This window comes from Sus scrofa, chromosome 1 (genome assembly GCF_054392235.1).
Source record: "Sus scrofa isolate SSC_HxYL_T2T_F1_AM1 chromosome 1, Sscrofa_HxYL_maternal_Yorkshire_Landrace_v2.0, whole genome shotgun sequence".
NCBI lineage: Eukaryota > Metazoa > Chordata > Mammalia > Artiodactyla > Suidae > Sus > Sus scrofa.
The window spans coordinates 100,332,276-100,352,100 of record NC_139383.1 but is presented as its reverse complement, the minus strand read 5'-3'; the positions used below and the strand labels follow the sequence as shown (position 1 = coordinate 100,352,100).

The following is a 19,825-nucleotide window of genomic DNA, read 5'->3' as shown; positions in this document are numbered from 1 at the left end:
GAATTAGAAACTCTTTTAATTCCAGAACTGATTACACTTAGTAAAAAAAAAAAAAAAAAAAAAAAAAAAAAGTATGGCGTACATTCTACCTAATGTGAAAAATATAGTGGTATTGGTCTTATTTACAAAATCATGTAGAGAAGTGGAAAGCTACATTGTTTACTTTAGTGGCATGACATTGGAGGAGGAGAGTGGGATGGTATATCCTACTCATTTAAGTTGTTGAACTTATAACAAATACGTTTAATTTTGTAATTAAGATTCACTTTTGAAAAACTGCAATCTGCATCAAACTGAATGAATGAATTTATCAGCAACTAAAATCAAAGGGGATGGAGCTCAATGCCTTCTTGAAGGCTGCTTCTACATTCTAACATTCTCTGGTTTCATGAAATACCTCTGAACATTGGTGAATGAAAACTTTGTCAAAAGTTAGGTAAAACGGGAGTTCCCATTGTGGCTCAGAGGAAATGAATTTGACTAGTATCCATGAAGATGCACATTTGATCCCTGGCCTTGCTCAGTGGGTTTAGGATCCAGCATTGTTGAGAGCTGCAGATAATTATTGCAGGCTCGGATCTGGATTGCTATGGCTGTGGTGTAGGCCAGTGGCTATAGTCTTCATCTGATCCTTAGCCTGGGAACCTCCGTATGCAGCCATGGGGTGTGGCCCTAGAAAGAAAAAAAAAGTTAAGTAAAACGTACAGATTCTCTGCAACTATGCTTTCAGTCTCTCACTTTTTCCCTCTTAGTATCTGCATTTTTTTCCCTCCCCTTAGTCTGTAACTTGTACACATAGTGGTATTTTCTTTGAAATGATAACAAAATACTAAATTAAAAGTGACACAATGCAAATATGAAATTTGAAAGGTATACTAAATATTGTCTTAAATATATCCATATAAAACTACCTTGTTGGAGTTCCTGTTGTGTCTCAGTGGTAAGGAACCAGACTAGTATCCACAAGGATGCAGGTTTGATCCCTGGCCTCGCTCAGTGGGTTAAGGATCTGGCATTGCCATGAGTTGTAGTGTAGGTTACAGATACAGCTCAGATCCCATGTTGCTCTGGCTGTAGTGTAGTCTGGCCACTGTAGCTTTGATCCAACCCTTAGCCTGGGAACTTCCATATGCCGAAGGAGTGGCCCTAAAAAAGCAAAAACAAACAAATGAAGAAAACCAAAAAATCCACAAAACCCAAAACCAAAACAAACAAATAAACAACAAAAAAACCCTACCATAGTTAATTGTCATTCTTATAAAAATTTCCAACACCATTTTACTAAGCACTGTTAAAACTTGGACTTAGGTGTGGCAAAGGGAAATGCATTTTCTCCCGTTTTTATCTGGAAAGATGAACAGTATTCTTTCCCAGTTGAATTTTATCTTAACATTCCTCCATTCTGTGTATTTGTTATATAGCACGTCTCAAACCACAAGTCACCTTTTGAGATAGTCATTTCCTAGTAAGAGACCGGAAGTATTTTCTGTCTTTTAAACTGTTTCTTAAACAATTATGGTGCAACATCTATTAGAAGGATATTGGGAGAATAGCAGGGAGCAAGTGATGATTATAAATTTCCTCAATGGCTCTCTGTTCCTTCCCTAAGTATATGCAAATGTATTCCAAGCCAGCTGTTCTCTCTAGCTCAATTTATTGCTATTCTAATATCCTAATGTATTTTCTGTCCGGAAAGCTCGTTGCATTTTTCATATACTGCTTAAGCATTGCTTCCATTCAAATAATCACCCTAACTCTTCAGTCTCAATTGAACCTCTTTGTGTTTTTCTCTGACCATTTCATATTTCTTTTCTTCAGACTTTATAACACAATACATGTTGTTTTGTTTTGTTTTGCTTTATTTTTATTAGTGAGAAATGGTCCCAGATGATTCTTTAGAGTAGGCAGAGACAGAAATTCACTGAGAACTGCATTTTTTTTCTTCACCCTCTAAGTGGTTCTCCTTATTTTGTATAAAAAGGGTGAGCCCCATGGGAAGAGATCATCAATTTTCATAAGGCATCTTTTCTCAGGAGAACTCAGATGGAATTTTTAATCTTAGTTTATCTGTAGGTGAGATTTTTTTTTTTTTTTTTTTTTTTTTTTGCCCTTGGCTTCTTTCAGGATTTTTTTCTTTCTTTCTCATTTCTGCAGTTTGAAAATGTTATGCTCAGGTATAATTGTTGGTTGTTTTTGCCATTTATCCTGCTTAGTGTTTCCTGAGCTTCCTGGGTTTGTGGTTTGGTGTCTAACATTATTTGGGGGAAATTCTGTTATTATGGTCTCAAATATTTCTTCTGTCCCCGTCATGCTTCTTTGGATAGTCCCATCTTGCATATATGATACCTTTTGTAGTTATCTCATAGTCCTTAGATATTCTGTTCTTTTTTTTTTCTCCACTCTGGTTTTCTGTTTTGAAGTTTCTATTTGCTGTATTCTCTGACACCCTGATTCTTTCCTTAGTCGTATCCAGTCTATTACTCATCCAATCAAAGGCACTTTATTTTTGTTTCAGTGTTTTTGATCTCTAGCATTCTAATCATAGCTGATTTGAATTCATTGTCTTGTAATTTCCACATCCCTGCCATGTCTGGTTCTGATGTTTGCTCTCTTTTGACTGCATTTTATACCTTTTGTATACTTTGTAATTTTTTCCTGATAGCCAGACCTGATGTGTTAGGTATAAGGAATTTCTGTAAATAGGTCTTCAGTACTGTGGTGTTAGCTGTGGGTAGAGGGAAAGTGCTCTGTGTCCTATGATAAGGTCTCAGTCTTTTATGAAACTGTGTCTCTGGATTGTGAACTTCACAATTGTTTCTCAGGGTTCCTCACAATCTACCCATAAGTTGGTTCATGAAGGCTAGAGTGGGCTGGACTTGGGTATTTCCCTTCTGCTATATGGAAGGTCAGTGGAAAGTGAGGTTGGCTACTTCCCTTCCCACAGGTCAGCTGGGCTCTGATAATCCCCTAGAAGGTTAGGCTCTGTTTAACTAGTTGCTCTTGAGGGCAGGCCAGGGTATGAAGTACAGAATGCTGTGGTGTGTTTGCACTTCCCTCTGCTTCACTTCCCTCTGCTGGAAACATAAGGGGATTTCTCCGTGCTATTTACTGAGGGAACCTGGTCAGACTCCAGGAGGTAAATCTCACAATATTGTTCATGGTTCCCCTAGTGCATTCCTCTCGTGAGTCTGCTCTGGTAAGCAGTGACTCCTTGTAGTCACCTGTGGGTCTCTCTGATCTTGGGGCCAGCAATTTACTGTGTCCTACCCTCTCTTACAGGATCTAAGAAACATTGTTGATTTTTCATTCTTTTCATTTTTAGGGAAGAATGGTGACTTCCAGGCTCCTCCCATGAAGACCTAGAAACCAAAAGTCCCCTCATAGTTTTCATAATAATGTTCCCTCTGCCTGAGATTGGTCATCCTCACATGTTTGCTTGGGGGATGCCATACCTTTCTGCTTTTTCTTGAAGCTTGTTTTCTCAACAAGATTTACTATAACTTATATAATACTGATTTTTTTTAACCATCACTACCCCATGAAGAAACTTAGATTCTCTTTACTCTGGTGTACCTTTTCTGTTATCCACAACATTTTGACTTCCAACCTATAATACATTTGAATTTTTTTGCATTTATTTTTTGTTGTTACAATTTATTTATTGAAGTGGTAGTTAACTTACAATATTGTCTTAGTTGCAAATAGGACAAGATAGAAACATACTGACAGATACAGAGAACAAAGTCATGATTACCAGGCAGAATTACCATCTAATAGAGAAGATAATGATAGGATAGTTTCTAATGCATGCGTGAGGAGCATATGGGAGCTCTCTTTTGAATATTAGACATTATAAAATTATTACATCTGTTTGGAATGCTTCAATATTAAAAATTGAAGACATAAGACTATGGCCAAATTAAAATTAGGAGTTCTGGAGACAGCATGAGGTAACAGAATCAGATGCAGGATTGGATAGACTGGTTTTAAATAGAATCATATATAATACCTTGAAATAACTGAAGATAAGGAGGCATATATATGTATATCAGGTAAAGATAACATAGCGAGAGAAATGTGTAAAACTCTGTCATTCAGATATAAAGAGTGTATGTTTCCTTCCCTTGCCTTTTAAGTCTCATTAGTCTTATTACACTGCCCATTTATTTTCTTTTTGGAAACTTTAGCTTTATCCTTCTTTTAACAGTGACTTATTTCCAAAAAGTTTTTATCCAACTCTATTAGTCTGCCAGTGCTATTATAACAAAATGCCACAGGTTGGGTGGTGTAAACAAACTAATTTCTTTATAGTCCCACCCACCCTTATGACCTCATTAAACATTAATTAGCTCCTTGAAGGTTCTTTCTTCAAATCCAGTCACCTTGAGGGTCAGGGGATCCACATATGAATTTGGGGGCAACACAATTCAGTACATAGCACCAGTTACAGAGGATGTTTTTGAACTTCAAAGTATTTTCCCTTTTATTAAACAATCTATGACCTAAAACCAGATCATTCCAAACCAAAACAATCTATTCCTCTTGAAACCTCATAAAAGCTATCACATGAAATATGGAATTTCGGTTGTTTTGGAGTTTTCCAGATGCTTGGATTTCTAATACACATAGATTATAATTCATATGGGGTTTAGTTTGCAAAACCCTGTTCTTTGGCATAAGCTAACACAAATTAAAGTTAAAATATGGTGGATTTTACTGATAACCAGAAATATTTGTGTAGTGTTTTGACCCTTAAGAGTATATTATGCATATAAAAGTACACCTGCAAGTGGTCTCCAGGAGCCCATTTCCCAACTGAGGATTTTCCCCTGTCGTTCTAAATAAACCTAAAATAAGGAATTTCCAAGTCTGTGTGTCGTTAGGTTGTGTTCCACATTTGATTTTTCCACTTTTTTGTTCGGTATCCTAAACAGCCTCTATCGGCTTTCAGGGGTAGTTTTTTGTTTTTATTTTTTTTAGAAAAAAGTAAGATGTAATTTATTTCAGTTTTTTAAAATTGAGGTAAAATTGGTTTACAGCATTATATTAGTTGCAAGAGTACAACATAATAATTTGATCTTTGTATATACTATAAAGTGATTCCCACAATGTCCAATTATTATCTGTCATCCTACAATTAACCCACCTCTTCACCCATTTTTACTTCCTCTCCAGCCTCCTATCCCTTTAACAACCATCAATCTGTTCTCTGTTATTTATGAATAACTTAAATATAAGACAAGACACCATCAAACTCCTAAAAGAGAACATAGGCAAAACATTCTCTTACATCACCCTTACAAATGTTTTCTCAGGTCAGTCTCCCAGAGCAACAGAAATACAAACAAATGTAAACCAATGGGACCTAATCAAACTGACAAGCTTTTGGACAGCAAAGGAAGCCAAAAAGAAAACCAAAAGACAATTTACAGAATGGGAGAAAATAGTTTCAAATGATGCAACTGACAAGGGCCTAATCTCTAAAATATACAAACAACTTATACAACTCGACAGCAAACAAGCCAACAACCCAATTGAAGAATGGGCAAAGGACCTGAATAGGCATTTCTCCAAGGGGTAGTTTTTTGAACTGTGAATTTCTATCTCTTAGCACTCAGTGCTTCTTGTTCAGTAGAATTCTGTTGCTTTTTCAAAGATAGTCCCAAGAGGAGGGTATTTTTTTTTAATTTTCCTTGAGAAAAAAATCCTATTTTGAGGTAATATTGGCTTGACGTCCATAGCATCACTTTTACTTTAATATCTCCTGTATGGATATAGATTCTTGAGGCTCAGGGTTCTTCAGGGATCAGGTGAAAATTGGCTCAAAACTTTCAAGAAAAATATTCACTCATACTGTGTCATGTGAGAGCCAGAAAAGAGGAAGGAATTATTTCATGTGCATTAGGAGACCCCAGGACAATCAGCACAAAGGTAACCCTTCTTCATCAGGCTATAATAAGAATTCATAATACTTCAGGAACACCAAATTGGAGGAGGTCCCTGGTGGTCTAGTGGGTTAAGGATCTGGTGTTGTCACTGCAGTGGCTGGGATTCCATCTCTGGCCTCAGAACTTCTGCATACTGGGAAGCAGCAAATAAAAATAAAAAAATAATAATACCATATTGGAGACCCTTATTTTTTCTTTTCTGAGGCCAGAAGTCCACAGAATTTGGTATAATTTTTAAGTAATTAAAAGAAGCAAATAAAAGATTTTACCAAAGTGGTAAGTTTGCTGAACTTTGGAGAAGTAAAATTCATAAAATGATAGTATAATTATGTGGCTACAATTAGTTTTATAAATCCTCCAAATAGAACAGCTTGGCTCAAATATTCTTGTGCTTGCTTCACAGTAAACAGAACACTTGCATGATTTTTAAACCTGAATGTCAGGTTAATTTGGCCTGAGTTGCTAAAATGTTCACTTAGTCCCGCCATCTCAATGGGAATCTGGTAATGTAACAAGACTGATGTTCCACTGGTGGTAGTTCTTTGATATATAGTTTTTCAAAACTAATTATTTAAAAATATATTTCATCATTTTCCTACAATCCTATAAACCCATTTATGAGCAAATAAACATACTATTTGCAATGGATCATGCTTCTGCTGGAAGCTTAGATTTATGTAAGTGACATTCACCCATTTGACTAAAGCAAGCACAATCCCTGTGTATCTACCACAAATAATTCATTGCAGAGATAAAATATGCAACTGCAACCAATTTGGCTAACTACGGTTATGCTGTAAGGGCAATTAAATTTTATACTTAACATTACTTGACATCATAGGGCAATGACATTTTACTGTCCTTGTTTACACAGTTGATTCATGTAGAGAAACATAAATAACTCGATCTGTGTTTACAATGTTTAATGTATGAATATCATTTGGGGACCTTGTTAAAATGCAGATTTTGACTCAGTTGAACTGGAGTGGGGCTTCAAATTCTGCATTTCTGATAAAACTCAAGGTGATGCTGGTGTTGCTGACTCATGGACACCTATTGCACAATAGGGCTTTATAGTGTTCACACGACTGTTCCACAGTGTCCTACACCTTGACATTCTGTTGTCATTTGAAAGAGTCTGTTCTTCCTTTTTTATTCCTCTTGAGTCAGGAACATTGATCAGAAATTATCAGTATTAATAGTTTATTTATTCACTATGATGTCTTGAATTATATTCATATGGAATGGAGTAAATAATGAAAATAATTCCATTACTCTGAATTAGAACAACACATTTAATAAGATGACAGAAGTTTAAGTTCTATGGATTAATTTCTCCACTCTTTTACTTCATTTGCTCTGAAATAGTCTTGTTAAATTGCCATCCAATCATTGCTTGGGTCCCCTGAAATGTTGTGGATTCTTACAGTCCAAAAGAAACTACCCTTGGAATGTTCTAATTGTTGAAAATTTCATTACCTTCTTGAGCTTAAATTTATAATTTTATGGATGAAATCCCCTAAAATGTCATCTGTCTCCTGAGATTACTTTAAGGAAAAAAATAAAACCACCATTGTTCATAATAAGCCTTTTGCCATAATTTAAGCTTTCAGTATTTGAAGATAAGATTACACATCGTCTGATCTCATCTCCATCCTAAAGCCCATATTTCCAAATAAGATCACAGCATCACTTAAGATTGTGTGGCAGACTTTGTTTTTGTTGCTACATTTGTTACTTTGCTGACTCCATGTTTCTTTGTTGAGATCAGGCATATATGTTGTCTTCATAATTACATGGTTACACTGTCCATGGATGATGCATGGTTGGTGAAAATATGATTAAAATTATAATAATAATTTTCTTTCCTTCTTCATTTATTCAAGTATCTAGCACCTTCCCCCAGGACCCCTAACCGCCATGCACTCTGACAAGCACTGGGGGAGCAAAAATGAGTTAAGCATATTTGCTTTGCTCAAGTTGTTCTATGTTGGGAAATACTGTATGTATTTGATAAATGCTTTAATAAAGGGATGGTTTATTAATAAAGATGCTATGGAATCACAATGAGAGAGAAACAAAGGGTGAACCAGTGTTGTAGAAAAACTTAGTAGAGGACAGAGTAAAAGCAGAAGGGAATTAAGTTTTAATGAGTATTTACTATATGGAAGGTATTTTACAAATTTAATTAATTCTTCAAATAGCTCTGTCAGCTAAGCCTTCATCATTTCTCTTTAACGTACTTTAATAATACAAAGCCATATATATATATATATATATATATATATATATATGTATGTATGTTTGTGTATATATGTATATGTATATATGTATATGTGTATATATGTGTCTATATATGTATATTCACATATTCATACACACATATTCACGTATTCACATATTCACATATTCATACACACATATACAAAAAGAAGTGACTTTTACTTTTTGCTTACCCTTCTGTGGTCCAAATGTGGTTAACCACTTTTTCTAGGATGTTCTCCCTATCCTGTCCCTGGCATGTGCTGGCACCCAGAACAATAATTCTTTTTGTTTTGTCTGTATTAGTAGGAATGCTCAGTGCTTTAAACATTTTGGCCTCCTATATGTATATCTCAAAACCGTATTGAATCACCACTCTGTGGATGGGAGGCAAAAAGCTTTCTCTGCCTGTTCATCACATTTGTCTGCTGTAGCTGTCTTATATGGTACCCTTTTCTTCATTCATATCTAGCCCAATTCCCACTCATCTCAGGACATTAAAAAAAGTGGTATCTGCATTCTATACCACCTTGATTCATGGGCAAAAAAAAAAATATGCATTTTGGAGGCCATTGGTTAAGACAAATTTCCTGCTGAATAGGTAATTTTGAGGGTGACTTTTGCCATTGTACAGGTGGAGCACTCAAGTATTTACTTAAGAAGATAACTGGCTTTGGCTTCAGGAGATCACCAATTACTAAGAGGACTAAAAGCAGATAAATCCTATACTGTTTCTGGTTCTCAGAGTCTTAATTTGTAAAAGGAGCATACTGGACTCAGTGCCATCTGAATTACTTTCTTCTCTAAGGTTATATAATTTTATACAATATGTCCAAATGATCTATGTGGTGAGACCAAGTGTCAGTCATGCTCTAGGTGAAGATTAACTGTAAAACTATGTAAGGTCATAAGTCAAAGTCCAGCCAGCCAGTTGAGGTCTAGGAAGATATATAAAAATTCTCCCAGAGTCTCAAGTCTGGCACTTTGAATTCAGCCTTGGCTCAGATCATCCCCCTCCCAGAACAAAATTCTGTCCATTCAAGTTTGATCTTCCTAGGACTATCTTTCAAAGAAATAACTTTAATTCCTTTCAGTTCTCATGGAAAGTTCTCATCTCATTACCTAATGGCTGAAAGAAGTTAGATTCATCTCATGACTTTTCTTCCTGTGGCCATATTCTTACAACTATTTGCCCATTATTTATGTGCTCAATTGTTTTAAAATGCTTATTGAAATTTACTGTTTAAGGCATTATTCTTGAAGGTGGAGACACAGCATAGAAAAAGCAACAAAATCCATGCTCATTCTTATAGGATGATAAGATGCCATTGAAATTCAATGTTACGTAATGGTAATTGCTTTGAAGAAACATAAAATTGGGTAAAGAGAAAGAGAATGGGTTTGAGTGGGGTTAGTTGTGCTCAAAAGTGTACTCAAAGGATGGTGAGAGATGGCCTCCATGAGGAGGGGGTTTTATAGCAGAAAACTGAATGAAGTAGAGGAGAAAATTGTGTGGCTATAAGGATAGAAATACACTATGAACAGAAAGAAGAGAGAAGAATCTTCTGAGGTAGAATCTTTTCTTAATTTATTTTTTTTAAATTAAAGTATAGTTGATTTACATGTTGTGTCAATTTCTGTGTACAGCATAGGGACCCCAGCATACATATACGCACATTCCTTTTTTCATATAGTCTTCCATCATGTTCTATCCCAAGAGATTGCATATGATTCCCCGTGTTATATAGTAGGACCTCATTGCTTATCCACTGTAAATGTAATAATCTGCATCTACTAACCCCAAACTCCCAGTCCATCCCCCTCCATCCCCCCTCCCACTTGGTATCCACAAGGCTCTTCTCTGTATCTGTGAGTTTGTATCTGTTTTGTAGATAGGGGTTCATTTGTGCTGCATTTTAGATTCTACATATAAGTGACATCATATGATATTTGTCTCTTTCTGACTGACTTCACTTAGTATGAGAATCTCTAGCTGTATCCATGTTGCTGCAAATGTCATTAATTCATTCTTTTTATGGCTGAGTAGTGTTCCATTTTATACATGTACCACTTCTTCTTCTACAGCCATACCACCCTGAACACACCCAGTCTCACCCGAGGTAGAATCTTGCTTTGCTTTTTCCAAAAACAGCACATGTTTGAGTGAGGAGGTGAAAGGTAGGAAAATCTACATCTTTTTATCAGTCTACTTCATTGGGCTCTTATGAGTTTCTGAATGAATAAATGCTCTCAAAACACTTTGAAGAATGCCCAGCATGTAGTAAGCATCTCCAGTAACTAGATTAATGTCCTGAGGCAACTTTTAGATGAATAGGTGTCATTTGTTTTCTGACATGTGTTGAAAGACACATAATTGCTTACAGAAATTTTTTGCCTCATGTTAAAATATTTTTAAATTTAAACCCAAACCTGTTTTTCAAACCTTATATTTTAAAATTTCATATATCCAGTGTGGACTAGTTTTGTCTCTCAAAGATGCTGCGCTATCTAAAGTTATAGCTCTCTATTGCTGAACAGATAACCCTGGTTCATCTTATATTTCTTTACCTGAATCTTAACCTCCATTTGAGCTTCATTATATCCAAGAGACTATTTCCAAAACCTCTGTTATAATGATCCCACCCTCCTGGTAATTCGTGGGCCAATCATGAGGTCCCTAAGTGCTGCTGGGCATCCACACTCTGATTGTAATCTCTCTGAAGCAGGGCTTTATTTTAGTTCTCAAATCTGCACTGTGCCAATGGCTGGTGCTTATCATGCAGAGGTTGAAGGTTCAACACTGGAATTTCCAAGAGGGAAGATGGTCCCAAAGGGAGATAAAATTTTATTTTGTGCAGGTACTCTCTAAATAAGTTCCTCATAAAATAACTTTAATTTCTTCTCTATAGGCCTTATCTCCTGAGCTTCTGTTTCCCTAGGAATTATTATACAACAGTTCTTTAGAAAAACCTCTGGTATGTGTTGTGTAGTATTGAGTCAATAAACCCTTTTTTAATCTGGGAAGACCCAGATTTGAAGGTGGTATCACTATACTCTAGGAGCTGAGAAGAATGACAGGTCTACATTGGAGGGTAATTTATTTTCCTATCAGGAAATGTTAATTTTGTAATTTACCTTGGCATAAATAGTCAAAAAGTCCAGAGCATGTTTCTTAGGACAAGTGAGTTAAGTGATTTCCTAAATTACCTTCTGGAGGCCAGATAGAGAAACTGAGTTTAGAAGTCTAAGAAAACATCCCCTCTAAGCTTATTGTGAGGAGTAATTTGGTATACATAGAATGTTTAGTCTTTGTCTTTTGGTTTTAATGACCTAACTTTAATGTACATTTTGTTTTAATTTTGCATTTGACATGGAGATGCTAAGTATGCTACAAGACATATGGGCTCAAAGAATGTTATAATGAAGAGACGTTAGTTTCTTTGTCTTTTTTTTATGGCAATACCTGAAACTTATGGAAGTTCCTGGGCCAGCTATGACCTATGCCACAGCCACAGCGACACTGGATCCAAGCCACATCTGTGATCTGTGATGCAGCTTATGGCATTGCTGGACCCCTAATTCATTGAGCAAGGCAAGGGATTGAATCTACATCTTCACAGAGACCATGTTGAGTTCTTAATTCGCTGAGCCACAAAGGGAATTAATATCTTCATGTTATGTATACTGAATGTTATATGTATACTGAATGCTATATGTAGAAAACAAGCCTCTGAATCATCTGTCTTGAATTCCTGCTACTCATGTCCAGAGTCACATGCATACCTAAGACCATGAGTTTTCTGTATTGGAAACTATGTATTGGGTAAGGCTGGGGGAAATAGAGTAATAGGTACTTCAACTGTCAGAAACTTTTGCTTTTATGTAAGAGTTTGAGTTGGTTGCGATCATAGATGAGCATATTCTAGTTTTACCCTCATACAATTTTTATCACCTCAATTTATTTTGGCACTTAAACTGTTTTATTTCCATCTTGTTTGAGTGCTAACAAATATAAGTGACCTGAAATGTGTCTGAATTTATAAAATATTAAATTTTTGAAACATTTTACTAACTAATGTATGATAATTCTGACTAATCTTAAATTCCATCCCTCTTTTCTGAGTTCCATTGCCTCTGAGACCACAGGAGGTCAGTGGCTTTTATTTCATTCATTTCCAGCTAAGCTAAACCCTCTTCAATCTGTCTTACCAGAGAGGATGTCATGCGATGTCTGTTAGTACATCTCCCACCACACACTCCATTAATATATATATTTTTTCTTCTTAGGGATGCACCTGCAGCATATGTAAAATTCCCAGGCTAGGTATCAAATAGAAGCTGCAGCTGCCAGCCTACTTCACAGCCATAGCAATGCAGGGTCTGACAAACGTCTGTGACCTACACCACAGCTCATGGCAACGCTGGATCCTTAACCCACTGAGCAAGGCCAGTGATAGAACTTACATCCTTATGGATACTAGTTGGGTTCATTACTGCTGAGCCACAACAGGAACTCAAAATCCATAATACTTTTGTGTGATTGCGCTGCTGGGATCTGGTTATTTCCGTGTCCAAAATTTATACCTCCCTTCTTCAATTTTCATTTTTCATACTATACTCACTTTCCTTTTCTCTAACATCCTAATAGTTTTTTTCTTTTTTCTGAAACCTTTCAATTTTGAAATAAATAAAGATTCACAGTCAAGTTCAAAGATAGTCCAGAGGGGGCCTCACATACATTTCTTTCAGGTTCCCCCCAGTTTACCACTGCAGGACACTATAAAAAAAAACAGAGAATGAACATTGATATAATGTGTGTATACTTCTGTATCATTTTAGCACACGTGTAGATTTGTTTAACCACCACCACACTCAGGATACAAAATTATTCCATCTCCACAAAGACCTCCCATGTGCTTCCTTCTTTATAATCACATCATTACCCTACTTTCCCAACATTCCTAATCCCAGGTGACCTGTTCATCTCAAAAATTTTGCCATTTGAACACATTATATAAATGGAATCATAGAGTATGATACCTTTTGAGATTTTTCTTCAACATTAATGTGGTTGAAACCCAGTCAAGTTGCTGCGTGTATCATAGGTTGTGCCTCTTAATTACTGAATAGTATTCTGCAGTATGGATATACCACAGTTTGCTTCACCATTGACCTATCGTAGGACACTTTGATTGTTCTAAGTGTTTGGCCATTATGAATGAAGTTCCTATGAATAAAAAGTGTACAGATTTTCTGTGAATATAGCTTTTTATTTCTTGAGATCATTGCCCATAAGTGTCCTTTTCATCTGCAACATATTATTTTTCTTTCCCAGTTTCAGATAACACTCAATGGATGACAACACCTGTTCAGTATTTCAGAACTGATCTCTTCTTATGGACTAAAAATTCACTGGAGTTTGATTATTTTAATCACCTACATCATATGGGGAATGTCAGTGTTTTGAAGAAGGTGTCACAGAGTAGACACTATGGAGGACTTTGACCCTGTTCAAAATCCAGCTTCTTTTATCTAGGCTTGCACTCCTTCTTAGACTTCAGAAGTTATATTTTAGATTTTAACTATTTTTTCTAGAATCTAAAGGAAGTGTCAAGAAAGTTATATTCCTCACACCTTTTCTCTAGAATGAGAACTGTCAGCCTGAATTCATAAAGGTCACATAAAATACTTCACCTATGAAATGTGTTTTAAAACACCCTTGGTTCAAAGGCAGGGGTTTTTAGAAACATAATCTGGCATAGTTAGAGGACTTGCCTTAGATAATCTCCAGAGGCCATTTCTACACCTATAAAATGTATGCTTCTCTTCAAAAATCCTGTTTTGATCAAGAAAAACTGAAAACCCAGTGAGATTTGGTGACTCAGTATTGCACAGAGTGTTAGCAGATAGGATGACAGACAAGAAGTCAACATCAGGACTGTTATTTGACAGTCTACCCCATGAAAGATAAAAACATAGAAGCTATATTCATTTTTAAACTCAAGACGTCCAGTTATGAATTGATTCAAAGGAAAAATCTTTCTCTTTTTCATTACAGCTTAGATTGGAGGAATGGATTATGGAAATCAAACTTTGGTGATGGAGTTTGTTTTTGTGGGCTTGGCAAATCACTTCCAGCACCAGGTGGTTCTTTTTGTGATATTTCTCTTGGTTTATCTTGTCACTCTACTGGGAAACTTGGGGATAGTCACTGTCATCAGGATGGATTCTCGACTCCACACCCCCATGTACTTTTTCCTCAGCCACTTGTCCTTTGTGGATGTCTGTTCCTCTTCTTTCATTGGTCCCAAGATGTTTACTGACATCTTTCTGGAGGAAAAAAGTCATCTCTTTCTTTGGTTGTGCTGCTCAGTCATGTTTGTTTGTTTGTTTTTTTTAATCAGTTCGTAGTGACTAAGTGTTTCCTTTTGTCTTCCATGGCATTCGATCAGTATATGGCCATCTGTAAGCCCATATTTTATGCACTCATTATGTCCCAGCGAGTTTGTGTGCAGCTGGTGGTAGGGCCTTATGCCATGGGTCTTATAAGTGCTGTGATTCATACAGTTTTTTCCTTTTGCTTGCCTTACTGTGGTTCAAACATCATCAATCATTTCTTCTGTGACCTTCTTCCAGTTTTCTCCTTGGCATGGGCAGACACACAGGTCAATAAATTTTTACTTTTCATCGTGGCTGGAGCTGGAGGAGTCCTCACTAGTGTGATCATCTTGGTCTCCTGCTCTTACATCATCATGGCCATCTTGAGAATTCATTCTGCTTATGGGAGGTGGAAAGTCTTCTCCACCTGCTCTTCACACTTAGCTGTCTCCATTCTTTGTGGGACCCTCTTCTTTACCTATGTATGGCCAAGTTCTAGTTTCTCCTTGGACATCAACAAAGTGGTTTCTGTGTTCTACACAGCTGTGATTCCCATATTGAACCATTCATCTCTAGCCTGAGAAACAAGGAAGTCAAAAATTCATTCAGAAGATCATGTCAAAGGAATAAGTTCCTTATGGGTAAATAAACTGGAATACCATTTTACTACAGATTGGGAGCTAACATGTATGCAAGATGCAACTGCATGGCCTGTATATAGGAAGTCCTAATTTTACGTTGAGAACTCCCCTGTGTCACTGACAAGTCACACAGTGCCTTTAGGTCACAATTTTCTCACTTTTTTTTCCTCATTTCTGATTCAGTAGGGATGCATTTTAGAACTTTCAGCTCAGATGAGTAGATCATTGAATCCCACGATTTTAAAAATATTTTTATTCACACACAAAACATTTTATGATGAGGATATGAGAGATTCTTTGTTAAATTCTGAAAATAAATGCTGTAGTCACAATCAGTGGCTTACCAATACTTCTGTTTTGCCTGCAATGTGTCAAGAGTGCTCATTGTTTGTGATCTTGGCCTTGACATTATAAACATAAACTGTTAAAAAGTGTATTAGTTCTGCGGCTCTAATGGATAGCATGGTGAGCATAGTTAATAATGCTGCATTGTGTGTTTATTTGTAAGTTGCTGAGAGAGTATATCTTAATAGGGGCCATCATAAGAAATAAGTTCATAACTCTTTATGTAATTGATAAATATATTGTGTAATCATTGTGCATATGAATCACAATGTTGTATACCTTGGACTAATACAATATTATATGTAAATTATGCACTGGTAAAAATGAAAAAAGTGAATTTTTCAGGAATGATGTGACCATAGCCCTCTAATACTACCTTCTCGCTTGGCATAGACATTTTATTAAGATCTTGTACATCCTCTATATCTTGTATATCCTCAAGTCGTAGTAGTAACTTTTCTCAGTTTTGTTGCCATAATTACATGATGTGTGCATTTGAAGTACAGAACACACTCCTGTTCTTTAATAAAATGCTGCTATTATTGTTATTTATTGACTTCTGTGTCATAGGCAGGATATTAGGTCTGTATTTACAGATAATGAGCCAAACAGCCATGAAGATTTGGTCTCACACTTTTATTCTCTGGCACATCATAAAAAATCCAAGACACAAGGTAATAAGCCGTGTTTATATACCATTCATTATAAGATTCATTGAGATCTACACTCTGTCATCTCTGAGGACTTTCCTTAAAACACACTTCATTATAGCTCATTAACTTTGAAGGATGGGAAGTCAGTAATGCCCTAAAGTTTTTGTTTGTTTTGCTTATTTTTTGCCATGCTTTCTGACAGTTTTGGTGTCTGTGTTGGATAACACTTGGGTCAAGCTGCTATTCAGTTAAGAAGAAACGGGAGTAAAAGGATGCTGTAATCAGTAGTCAATTTAACAAATTTTTACATATGCCTTATGTGGCTGACCCTTTATTGCGTGTTGTTCACATTGAAGGAGAAGTTCTCATGAAAGTTACAGGCTAGTAGAGTAGAAAGACAGGTAATCAAGCAAAAAGATTCAAAATGACTATCTGTCTGGGGTGATTTCTGTGACAGAAATAATTGAGGCATCAAGATGAGCATAGAGGTGTATATCTTAGCAAGGGTAGTAAATAAGAGCTTCTTTAAAAAAGGGATCAGGAAAAATGAAGAAATTCTGTTTAGGATAATGGACTCAGATGCCGCTATTTGGGTCATAAAAGAAGAAAGGACCCTGTGCAATAGTAACAGGACCCTTGGGTGTTCTAGGACAGAGGGCAATGTTGGCGAGCTAATCCACAGGATCATTTTCTCTTTTCTTTTTATGATGCAGATGTTTTGTTAAAGGAAAGTTGAGAATAGGAAGAAGTTACGCAATGCATTGTTGGTAAAAGGGATTCACTATGAGCAAATGAGTACTCATAAAAATAATTACTTTGGAGAAGAGATCTTCCTAGGCACATTATGCTGGAGTAATTATGGTCTATTATTTCCTAGTCACTTCAAGCCTCCTTGCACCATAAAAATAAAACAAAAATCTGCGCAGATTATCTTGGTAGCATTAAACAGTGCATTCTGATTTAATCTGATCTTTCTTTCTTTCTTTCTTTCTTTCTTCCTTTCTTTTTTGGTAAATCACTGCTAAGATGCACTGCCTTACAATGATGTGTGTACTATCTAGAGGCCTCCTCTGTGGGATTTCTTCAGTCATACTGGGGTCTTACCTGGCCTTTTCTTTTTCTGTTTCCTCCTTCTGGAGCAGGGTTGCCTTTCACTCCTTATCTCATCTGAGTTTCTGCTCAATCATCATATCATATCATCAAAGAGGGTCTCTGGACTTCTTTGCCTAAAATAATTCTGTTCCTTCCCTATCTCAACTATACATTTTTAACTTTTTTTTTGTCTTTTTGCCCTTTCTAGGGCCATAACGTGGCATATGGAGGTTCCCAGACTAGGGGCCTAATTAGAGCTGTAGCCACCGGCCTACATCAGAGCCACAGCAATGCAGGATCTGAGCCGCATCTGTGACCAACATCACAGCTCACAGCAATGCTGGATCCTTAACCTACTGAGCAAGGCCAGGGATCGAATCCACAATTTCATGGTTCCTAGACATATTCCTTAACCACTGAGCCACGACAGGAATTCCTTATTTGTGTGTTTGACAAAATTCTGTTCTTAGTGGTTGTAGAGCCGAGGTGCCTGTTCCTTGCACCTGTCATCCAGGTTCCTCTCTCAGATCCTTAAGGCTGCCTGCATTCCTTCTTATGTGGCCTCCATTTCAGATCAGCAGTCACATGTCTAGGAGTTCCCTTTGTGGCTATGTGGATTAAGAATCTGACATTATCTTTGTGAGGATTCAGGTCAGATCCCTGACCTCACTCAGTGAGTTAAGGATCCAGCATTGCCACAGGCTGCAGCATAGGTTGCAGATGTGGCTTGGATCTAGCATTGCTGTGGCTGTGGCACAGCTGCAGCTCAGATTCGACCCCTAGCCTGGGAACTTCCATATGCTGCAGTTGTGGCAACAAGAAACAAAACAAGCCAAAAAACTCCAAGATAAATATAAACAAAACAAACAGAAAAACAATGCCTCTCTGACTCTCTGGTCTCAGCTGGAGAAAGTTCTGGACCCACCTAGTCATCCAGCATAGTCTCCCTCTTTTAAGGTTAACTGTGCCCTATAATAGAGCATAATCATACAAACGTTAGTTCATCAAATTCTCAGATTCCAGGGATTAAGACAAAGATTGGTGATCTTTGTTGGACCATTTAGAAATTCTGCTAGTACACTGATGCTCACAGAATAAACAGTGATCTTAAAGACAAGTAATAGGGATGTCATAGATGATGGAGAAGATCTATTTCTTAACTTGAATGATGGTTTCCTGTGTGTGTTTGCTTTGTACTAAGCACTGAGCAGTACATGTAAGATTTATATATGTTTCCCTGTGTTAGTCATCAGTAAAAGCTTTAAAATGTGCATTGGTCAGTGAAACTTCCTTTGTCAGTGAAACCTCTTTCAGTTTTTCATGAAAAAACAAAACCTGTATGAACATAATAGAGATTATTGTCACATTCTGATTCTCAGTGAAATTTTTGGGTCAGTATTGGAAAAAAGATAAACCATCACAAGGTGACAGATTCTCTACTATAATGTACATTAGCTGAACAGTCCCAGAAATGTTGTCATCCTTCTCGTGGAGAAAACTCATCCATTATTACATCATTGCACTAAAGTTTACTCTTGAAGTAGTTTAAGAAGGATAAGTAAAAGTTTATCCAGTCAAACAGGGAAAACTAATACATTGATCCCAGAGGATTTTTTAAAGCATTTAAGAACAGCAAGAACATTTTCATTTACTTCCCTCTTAATAAAATTCCCAAGGTATGGCACCCTTTAGGGACATAAATCCTCCCAAAACAACAGCCAAAAAAAATATAATGTAACTACTTCTGGAAACTTCAGTCCACGTGAGGATGATTATGTGTTTCAGAGCAGGAATCTTACTAGTTCCCTGAGAAGAAAACCAAGAATAAAATCAAGTGATGGCTAGAAGGTCGGACCTCCTCTCTGTGCAGAGGCACAACTCGGGGTGGGAAGATGAAATCTATGCTGAAAAAGAGTACAATTTATATTCCATTGTGATTTTAATTCTCTTAAGAAGAAAGGAACTTATTGAAATGTAAGTTTAGATCTTTTATCCATTTCTACTCCTTTGTTTATTGTCAGGAATTTCCAAATGAGTTATGTGGATTTATGGCTAAATAAATGACAGATATTTTAAATGGAGTTCCCATTGTGGCTCAGTGGTAATGAACCCGACTAGTGTGTATAAGGACAAAGGTTCAATCCCTAGCCTTGCTCTGTGGGTTAGGGATCTGGCATTACCATGAGCTGTGGTGTGGGCTGCAGACAAGGCTCAGATCTGGCATTGCTCTGGCTGTGGAATAGGCCAGAAGCTGCAGCCCCAATTCATCCCCTAGCCTTGGAACTTCCACATGCTGCAGGTGTGGCCCATAAAAGCCAAAAAAAAAAAGTGTTTATTATATCTATTACCATATCTACTACTACTACTACATCTTCTGTATCATCTAGTTAGGATGTTGCACCAAATTTAGGAAGAAGTAATGTGAAATCCTGTAAGATGCACAAAGAGGTTATATAGGCAAGTGAAATCCCTCTTTAGGTCCCAAAGACTGTGCTGGGCCACCCAC

General features: G+C 36.8%; 1 pseudogene; it reads left to right on the top strand.

Annotated features, from left to right (window-relative positions):
* The first annotated feature begins 14,282 nt into the window (after positions 1 to 14,282).
* Positions 14,283 to 15,237, top strand: LOC100520660 (olfactory receptor 5G25-like; annotated as a pseudogene).
* Positions 15,238 to 19,825: the final 4,588 nt, after the last annotated feature.